At 48.0% G+C, this 9728-nt stretch overlaps 1 long non-coding RNA gene across 1 annotated transcript in view; it reads right to left on the bottom strand.

The window, feature by feature from the left end:
- Positions 1–1301: 1301 nt before the first annotated feature.
- Positions 1302–9728, bottom strand: part of LOC139080280 (uncharacterized) — a 36959-nt gene continuing 28532 nt past the window's right edge. The window contains exons 3-4 of the long non-coding RNA XR_011534641.1: positions 1843–2249; positions 1302–1529 (exon numbers count right to left, since the gene is read on the bottom strand). This is a non-coding gene — a long non-coding RNA (uncharacterized lncRNA). The remainder of the gene's footprint in view (positions 1530–1842; positions 2250–9728) is intronic.

Here is a 9728-nt window from a genome sequence, read left to right as displayed (position 1 = left end):
ACTGACACGGTGTGGGAGATGCCATCATGGTGGATGTTCCCCACGCTGCTTGGCTGACGGCTCAAGTGGAGTTGTAGGCCAGTGGGAATAAATGCTTGAAAAATCATCTCCCTGGTCCAAACGCAGAGCTCATGGGATGTGCACCACGTTCTCATGGAACAGCAAACACCCCAGTGTTCCAAATAGTCCTCGAAAGACTCGATGGAGGGGCTGGCCCCACAGTGTAGTCATTAAGTCTGGCTTCACAGTTCAGATCCTGGGCGCAGACCTACACTGCTCATCAAGCCATGCTGTGGCAGCGACCCACACACAAAATAGAGGAAGGTGGGCACAGGTGTTAGCTCAGGGCCAATCTTCCTCACCAAAAAAAAAAGAAAGAAAGAAACCTGGATGGATGGGCAGATGCATTTTTGTTCAAAGTGAATAATTAGGTTGACCAACATGAGCCTGATAAGAAACACGGCGAGTGAGTGTGAAATTTGTCCTTCTTATCTCAAACTTTATCTGTCCACTCGTAAAAGTCACAACTACAGAGACACCCACACAAGAACAGACCCCACTGCTTAGCTTGGAGCTGGATTTGTTTGTGGGGTCAACGAAAGAACTAACCACCTTCGTTTACAGATGAGGAAACCGAGGCCCAGAAGTGGGAAGTCTCATCCAGAGTTACGGAGAATTTGCCACAAGAGCTGGAGTCAGGGAGGTCTTCTGGCAAGAGGTGAGGGGGGTATTAGGGCCCAAGGCCAGAGTCCTCTCCCACCATAAGGTCCGAAGACCAGGGAAACACATTTGGACCCACGGAGCCCACCCTACAGGGGTCAGGAATCCAAGAAAGTGTGGGTTTCGCCCAGACGCCCTCCAGACACCTGGTCTGTGCTAACGCGCCCATCCCAGATGCCCTTCCTGGTGAGCCTGCCCACCCGGACCAGCTGGCCTGGACCTGCCCTGGTGCACACCACACCCAGCCCTGTGGGCAGCCCCCAGCCACAGGGGTCCTGGAGCGCCCTCTGCAGCCAGGGGGAGCATCCGGCTCTCGAGACACAGGCCACACTCACCATGCATCCTGGGAGCCGCTCTGCCAGCCTCCCCGCTCCCAAAGCCCGCAACGCCGGGAGCTGGCTGCTTTTGTGCACACAGCTCTCCTTCCCCGACTATCACTTTCTTTAAGTTTAAACAACCGTAATTTTCCTTTTACACCCTTGCATTTGTTTTCCAGGAAGACGATTACCCATTCATGGAGTATTAATGATCTATTAATATGGAAAGGCTGGGGAGAGAGCAGGGTTGTGCAAGAACACACATTTTTATTCAAATAAATTACATCGATTTTCGATTAAAATGCTCCACTTAGAATGGACACTTAGTCACAGCCCTTTCTGGGCGTCTGCTGCCAACTCTCTCTTTCATCACGGCCACACTGAACAGAAGGGCTATTCAGAACGCAGGCTCTTTGTGAGTGCAGGTCAGCCCCAAATCTCTGCATTCTTATTGCTTGCTCGTTTGGTACATCTCGTCCCTCGAATGCGTTTCTGCAGAAATAAATCAGACTCGTGGGCTGGTGCAGAGGGAGAAGACATTCTCTTGCCTCAGGTCCTGCTTCTCCAGATTCTCCCCCAGGGCCAGATTTCTGCCTCCCATTGGCTCTGTCGGAGCTCCCTTCCCATTTCACCCTGATGGCAAATGGACAGAAGGTTCATTAGCCACCTGAGCTCCCCTCCCAGACAGAGACTCAGCCCCACCGCTGTATCTGAACGCTCAGAGAAAGCAGTCTCTCCTGAGGGCCCTGCCTTGGCTGGAGTAATGATGGAGCTGCAGCTGGCCCTGACCCCTGCCTCAGCTCACCATGACAGCTTCTCCATCTGCCCCAGATGGGTCAACGAGTCCATACAGAACCAGGACTGAATTTGGCCGCAGAGAAAAAATACTTCCGGCATCTCCTTTGGGATGTTTCCTGTCTGCAGGGCTCAGAAGACAATGCCATCTCCTGGGTCCTCAGTCTGGCTTTCTTTCCAGTGGTGCCTCCAGGAACTCAGGGCTCTGCGATGGGGCTGCCCCAGGACACATATGCACAGCGCTCCCTGGAGGAAAGAGGCTGCTGCAGGACCCAAGGACTCCAAATTTTCATGTAGCTTCTGCCCCCATTCAGCTACGTGCCTTTGCACACGTTCCCCTCTGTGCCTCACTGTCCTCATCTGTAAAGTGGACGCGATCCAGACTCAGCATGCTCTTCTCACAGGGAGCCACGAGCACTGAATAAAATAATAAAGGAAAATAGCACTGCTATCATTACTATTATGGAAATTGGGTCAGCTCCTTGATCTTGCTGGCGACTCAAGGACTCCCCAGATCACAGGCCCCCAGAAGCACACACCCTGGAATGTTTCCCGCAGGGACAGTGCTGACACTCACCCTCCGTTAATGCTCAGAGTCTTTTTTCTCCTACTTTTTCCCTTAGTGAAGTCTCGCATTTTCCAGCAATGCACCAAAAACTGTGTTTGCAGTGAAGTTGTGCTTCTAGTTAGGATGTAGAAGATAAAGATCACTACTCCACCATGACAGCAAGAAAACACCACATAAAGTACATAATTACACTTTATAAGCCTTCAAAGAGCTATAAATGCAAAAAAAAAGTCTAAATGAAACAAATTCCAGAGAAAGACAAGGCCTTCTTAGGTGAGCAAAGACCAACGTCTGCCGGCATATCCAGGGTGGTCACCGAGTCTGAGACCCACTCCTCTGCCTACAGAGGCAAAGAGACTTCAAGCTCAAAGATAAAGCAGCCAAATTTTTTAAGCCCTGTGGGCTTGAAGGACAGACTGGAATTTGAAAAAGCCCCAAACGTAAAAATAGTCCCCATCACCTGACAATGCTAAGTCAGAGGCAGGTGGGGGTGAGGTTGGAAGGCAGAGAGAGATCTTGAAGTTTGGTGGTGTTTAGATTCTAGGGCCCTGCTGGGGATGAAAGGGTGTCTGTCTTTATCCTGAAAACAGTTGAATCCATGGGTGAACTGAAACTACTCAGAGCTGTAACTGAACCCCCTCAATGAGCTCAACTCCTGACACACTGCAGAGATCAGCCCCACCGTGGAGGCTGCAACAGAAACTGGAGCTTGGGGCTGAGGGCAAAGAGAGATCAACATAGCCTCCTGGGGTCTGCAGAAGGAAAGGACCCGACCCCACCCTCAGTGCATTTGAAACTAGAGATGAACTAAAACTAATTCGAGGTGAGGCCAGCCCGAGCTCAGCTGGACTCTTGGCTGAAAATGTGACCAACAATCAAGAGAAAAAACAGTCAACAGAAGGAGATGCACGGATGTTGTTGGAATTAGCACACAACCACCTTAAATTTTTATTGTAGATTCGTTAACTAGTTTAGAGGAAAATATGATCAGAATGAATGAACAGAGATTATTGGCTGTTTAAAGCAACAATATTCTCACACTATGGGATCTATAACATGTAGAAATAAACTTGACAATAATAGCACAAAGGGTATGAGGAGTTAAAGGGAATTATAGTGTCATAACATTCTTATTCAGTCATGTGCTGCCTAACAACATTTCAGTCAATGACAGACCACATATATGACGGTGGTCCCATGAAATTAGAACCACATAGCCTAGGTGTGTAATAGGCTACACCATCTAGGTTTGTGTAAGTATACTATGGTGTTTGTGTAATGACAAAATGGCCTAATGACACATTTCTTAGAAGGTATCCCCATTGTAAAGCAACACACGACTATATTGTGCTTGAAGTGGTGTAACAGTGATGCAAGGTAGACTTGGTCATTATCGATTCGTGTTGTAATACCAAGAGCAACCACTTTCAAGAGAAGAGGTATGAAAAGGCCAGGAGAAGACACACAATGAACACTTAAAAATGCTCAGTTAATTCAAGAGAAAGCAGTAAAGAATCAGGGAACTGATGGTACAAATAGAAAAGGAATAGCAAGAAAGTAGATCTAAACTCAACTTTATCAGTAACTTATTTAAACGTAAATGTAGTAAACAGTCCAATCAGCAGCAAGATTGTCAGAGTGTATAAAAGAAAAACAAAATTACACACAATACCTCTTAAAATCATAGATATAAAAATTTTCAGACTACATCAAACTAAAAAGCTTCTGCACAGCAAAGGAAACCATCAACAAAACGAAAAGACAGCCTAACAATTGGGAGAAGATATTTGCAAACCATATATCAGATAAGGGGTTAATATCCAAAATATACAAAGAACTCATTCATCTCAACAACAAAAAAAACCAACAATCCAATTAAAAAATGGGCAAAGGATCTGAACAGAGATTTCTCCAAAGAAGATATACGGATGGCCAACAGGCATATGAAAAGATGCTCAACATCATTAGCTATCAGGGAAATGCAAATCAAAACAACAATGAGGTATCACCTCACTCTGGTCAGAATGGTTATAATTAACAAGACAGGAAACAACGGGTGTTGGAGAGGATGTGGAGAAAAGGGAACCCTCGTACACTGCTGGTGGCAGTGCAAACTGGTGCAGCCACCATGGAAAGCAGTATGGAGAATCCTCAGAAAATTAAGAATAGAACTACCATATGATCCAGCTATCCCACTGCTGGGTATTTATCCAAAGAACTTGAAAACACAAAGGCATAAAGATACATGCACCCCTGTGTTCATTGCAGCCTTATACACAATAGCCAAGACATGGAAGCAACCTAGGTGCCCATCAAGGGACGAATGGATAAAGAAGATGTACTGTTTATACACAATGGAATACTACTCAGCCATGAGAAATGATGAAATCTGGCCATTTATGACAACATGGATGGACCTTTAGGGTATTATGCTGAGTGAAATAAGTCAGAGGGAGAAAGTCAGATACAATATGATCTCACTCATTAGTAGAAGATAAAAACAACAACAAACACGTAGCAATGGAGATTGGATTGGTGGTTACCATAAGGGAAGGGGGTGGGGAGGGCACAAGGAGTGTTTCGGCTCATGTGTGAGGGGATGGACTATAATTAGTTTTTGGGTGGTGAACTTGATATAATCTACACAGAATTCGAAATATATTACGATGTACATCCGAAAGCTATATAATGTTATAATCCAATGTTACTGCAATTAAAAAATAAAAAATAAAATGAAATAAAAATTTTCTTGGGGCCGGCTCGGTGGCCGAGTGGTTAAGTTCGCGCGCTCTGCTGCGGCGGCCCAGGGTTCGGATCCTGGGCGCAGACATGGCACCGCTCGTCAGGCCACGTTGAGGCGGCGTCCCACATCCCACAAGTAGAAGGACCTGCAACTAAGATATACAACTATGTATCAGGGCGGGGGTTTGGGAAATAAAGCAGAAAAAAAAAAAAAGATTGGCAACAGCTGTTAGCCCAGGTGCCAATCTTTAAAAAAAAAAAAAAATTCTCAATAAAGTATTAGCAAATCAAAACCACTGTGTGAAGAACTGACCCCGGAGCCAAGTGGTTAAGTTCACGCCCTCCGCTTCGGCGGCCCAGGGTTTCACCAGTTCAGATCCTGGGCGCAGACATGGCACCTCTCATCAAGCCATGCTGAGGCAGCATCCCACACAGCACAGCCAGAAGGACCCACAACTAGAATATACAACTATGTACTGGGGGGCTTTGGGGAGAAGAAGAAGAAGAAAAAAAAAGGAAGAAGAAGATTGGCAAAAGATGTTAGCTCAGGTGCCAATCTTTGGAAAAACACCTCTGTGTGTGTGTGTGTATGTGTGTTTGTGTGTGTGTGTGTAATAAACAAGTGGAATTTGTCTAAGGTGCAAGGTTGGTTTAACATTTAAAACTCAATGTTATTCACCAAATGAACAGAATAAAGGAGAAAAATATCATCTCAATAGATTCAGAGAAAGCAAGTGATGAAATTCGACACCCATTCACGATTGAAAAGAAAGTTCTCAGCAAACTGGAATAGAAGAAACTTCCTCAACCTAATAAAGAGTATCTACAAAAAAACCCTAAGGCTAACATCACACTTAGTGATGAAATATTGAGCATTTTCACCATAAGATTAGAAACGAGGCAAACGTCCTTCTGCACTCCTTCCACTCGGCACTACCGGACAGGCAGGGGCGGGGGGGGGGGGGGGGGTTGGTTGCTGGTTGGTGCAGTGAGGTGAGAAAAAGAAAGAAAGAAAAGGCAAAAAGAGTGAACAGGAAGAAGTAAAATTGTCTTTATGGGCAGACATGACTGTGTGTACAGAAATCCTAAGGAATCTACAACAAAAACTATTAAAATTAACAAGCAAATTTAGCAAAATTGCAAAATATAAAGTCAATATACAAAAATTAATCTTATTTCTATATATTAGTAATGAACAATTGGAAAGTGAAAATTTTAAATACCACTTATAACAGGATCAAAACACATCAAATGCCTAAGAATCCACCTAATGAAAGATAAGCCAGCCCTCTGTGCTATAAACTATAAAACGTGCTGAGGGGAAGTAACTTGTGCAAAGACATGCATAAGTAAGCTACATTCCCAGATTAGAAAATACAATATTGTCAGGATGTCTATTCACCCTAAACTAGCCTACAGAGTCCATCCAACCCCAATAAGATCTCAGCAGGCTTCTCAGAGAAATTGCAAAGCTAATTCTAAATTTAATCTGGGAATGGAAAAGGCCTAGAATACCCAAGAAAAGCTTGGAAAAAGAGCATAAGGTTGGAGAACACGTTCTGATTTCAAGATTTACGATAAAGCTTCAATAATTAAGATGGTATGATATTAGTGCAAAGACAGACAAATAGATCAATGAAATAGAACAGAATCCAGAAACAGATGCACGTGTACAGTCAACTGAGGCACCAGGGAGATTGAGTAGATGAAGGAAATCGGCAAGGGAAAGACTTTTCCCCAAACGTAAGCAGGCCAACCAGCCAGCTGTGTGCGTGAAATAGACTGCAACCCCTCTCATACCAGACACAAGTATGAATTCAAGGTGCCTTATTGACCAAAAGGTGAAAGGTAGAACAATTAATCTTCTAGAGGAAAATAAGGGAAGATAGCTTCACAATATGGGGGTAGACAAATATTTTTCAGAGAGGACACAAAGAAGCAATCACACAAGAAAGATATAAATTTAACTTCATCAAAATTTAAAACTTCTGCTCATCACAAAGACATCATTAATGAAAAGCAACCCACGAGTTAAGAAAAATACACAAGACACATATCTGACAAGAAACTCAAAAGCATAATATATAAAGAACTGCCATAAATCAATAATACAAAGATAACCAATTGAAAATGGGCAAAACACTTGAATAGGCAACTCACAACAATGGAGAGACTCAGAGCCAATAAGGACACATGAAGTGCTCATGCTCCTTAGTCCCCCGGGAAGGGGCATCACAACCACACGAGATACCATTTCACAGGCACCAGAAGGGTTAACCATGAAAAGGCTGACAGTGGGGAGTGTCGGGGAGGAGGTGGGACGGCCAGACTCTCCTCCACTGCTGGCGGGGATGTAAACGGTGAAACCATTCTGGAAAACGGCTCGGCAGTATACGCTAGAGTTAAGCAGGCGTTTACCGTATGAACCAGCAATTCCACGCCATACGATCTCCAGAGCAAATTCTCATAACAGCGAGAAACGGGAAACAATCCAGCTGCCCCCCAACAGGGGACTGGATAAACCCAGTCACAGTCCATGCAGTGGGGGGGAGTCGGCAGTAAGGGGACCCGCGGCGGGTACCTGCAACAACACAGCCGTCTCCGCCACAGAGAGTGAAAGGAGCCAGCTGCACAGAAGGCACACACACGGTGCCGTCCTCCATGTCGGGGGCCTGTGTGCTACGCGCCCGGGACGGCTTCAGCTCCATGGTGGCCTTGGGGTGGCGGGTAGCGGCACTGCTGGGAAGGGGCCTTCAGAGCAGCGGCACCACGCGGCCAGAGTCAGGGTCTCCCAGGTGTTGCTCACAGGTGCTTCTCAAGAGCCTCTCTGGGGAGCCCCTGGGGCTGCTGTCGCCAGGCGTGCTCTCGTGGGCACCCAGGCCTTGGCAGGGGTGGGAGGGAAAGGAGACCACACCTCACGTCAGATCTGGTTTGGGCAGTTTGGGCTCCGCGCCCTTGAGTGTGTTACCAACCTCTCTGAGCCTGTTTCCTCCCTGTGGAATGGGACTGGTGAGCTGACTCCTGTGCCCCGTGCTCACCCTCGAGAACTGCCTTTTGCCGCCGGTTCCTGTCCTCCTGCCGACCAGGGCTGCGGCAGCTCCCGGGGCCGGGGCAGCCTCCTGGGCCGCCCATCTCCAGCGAATGAACAGACCGAATCTGGGATGCAGGAGTGGGCAATGGGAGGCGGGGAGAGGAGGGGCTCTCCCTGTGCGGGGTCAGCCTCAAAGGTGTGCTCTGCTCACGGGTCCACATTAAGAATTTCCTCCTGTCTCTGTTCTGCAAAGGGCAAAGTAGACATCCCGGGGCCTCGTCAGAGGCTGATGTAACTTCCTGTGGACAGGTGCCGAGCCTGCTTCCTCCGGGGTTACCCTCGGAGGACCAGACGAGAGCTCCTTAGGAAGAGCCTGGAAGCCAGCGCCTGCCTCTCTGCAGGCAGGAGGAGGGAGGGGCACCCTGCTCGGCCTCACAGGGCGGCGGGCAGACCCCAGCTGGGCCCCCCACCTGCCGGGACCCAGGAGCCTGTTGGGCCTTCAGTCCTGGCTCTTCAGAGCCAGCATCTCCCCTCTCGGGGCCCCGTCTCCTTGGCCATATGGAGCTGGCAGGTTTACAGCACATCTCTCAGGGGTCTCCAAACAGGAGTGACACGCACGACATCACGGCCTCCTTTTTAAACACAGCAGTCTGAGGGTTCACCAGCTCGCTGGGGCTCCCGGCAGGTGAGAGCGGGCTCATGGACTCGGGGGTACTCGGCGAAGGTCAGTGACTGCACCCGTGATGGCAGCTGAGGGAGGGGATGCAGGCAGAGCGGGCGACAGGGTGACTCGGGCTCAGGACCAGTTCTTCAACCCCAGCTGTAAATCTGGCCCTCGGCTTCCTCGTAGCGGAAACAAAGAGGGAAAGACCAGCAGTGACAAGACCCTCACTGTCCTTATGCCAAAGGCTCGCTCGTGCCCTCTGTCAGGGCTTTGCCTGGAACTCAGACACCCCAGGAAGTTTTCACAGGGAACCCTGAGACTTGTTAAGGCAACAATCTCAAGCTCATCTCTAAAGCCAGTGCACAACCTGCACATCCTGCCCTGACCCCCAGCCCGCTGTGATCACATTCCACACTGGCCACACTCCCTGAGACCTATGCAGCCTCTGTCCATCCTGCTCAGAATCTGCCCTGGGCCTGAGCTGGGCCGGGGCCTCAGGCCCCACGAAGGAGCAGAGCCAGCTTCCCTTCTGTCCAGCCCCGTGCGTCCAGCGACGTCCCCTTGACTCTGGGGCACTGCTGGGCCTGGGGCTGTGATTAATTATTTTCTTCAGAGAAAATGGATTTAAATTTAATTGCTGCTTGAAAGAGAAGGGGTGGGGTGGGCAGCTGGGAGGAGGGACAGGAACAAAAGGGAGAAAAGCAGAGGCCTGATCAATTGTTTGAATTTAAAGAGGCCGCAGTAAAATGGTTGGAAGACAGAGTTATGTGCCTCCCGAAAATGTGGCAATAAATAAGGGAAATCACCCAGAACAAATAGCACCAGCTGTTTAGATGAACAGGGAGCCAGGAAATGTGAAGGATGGACAGCTGCAACGAGAAACGGTGGATG

Source organism: Equus przewalskii, chromosome 29 (genome assembly GCF_037783145.1).
Source record: "Equus przewalskii isolate Varuska chromosome 29, EquPr2, whole genome shotgun sequence".
Lineage (NCBI taxonomy): Eukaryota > Metazoa > Chordata > Mammalia > Perissodactyla > Equidae > Equus > Equus przewalskii.
The sequence above is the reverse complement of the archived record's forward strand: the minus strand, read 5'-3'. Positions and strand labels throughout refer to the sequence as shown.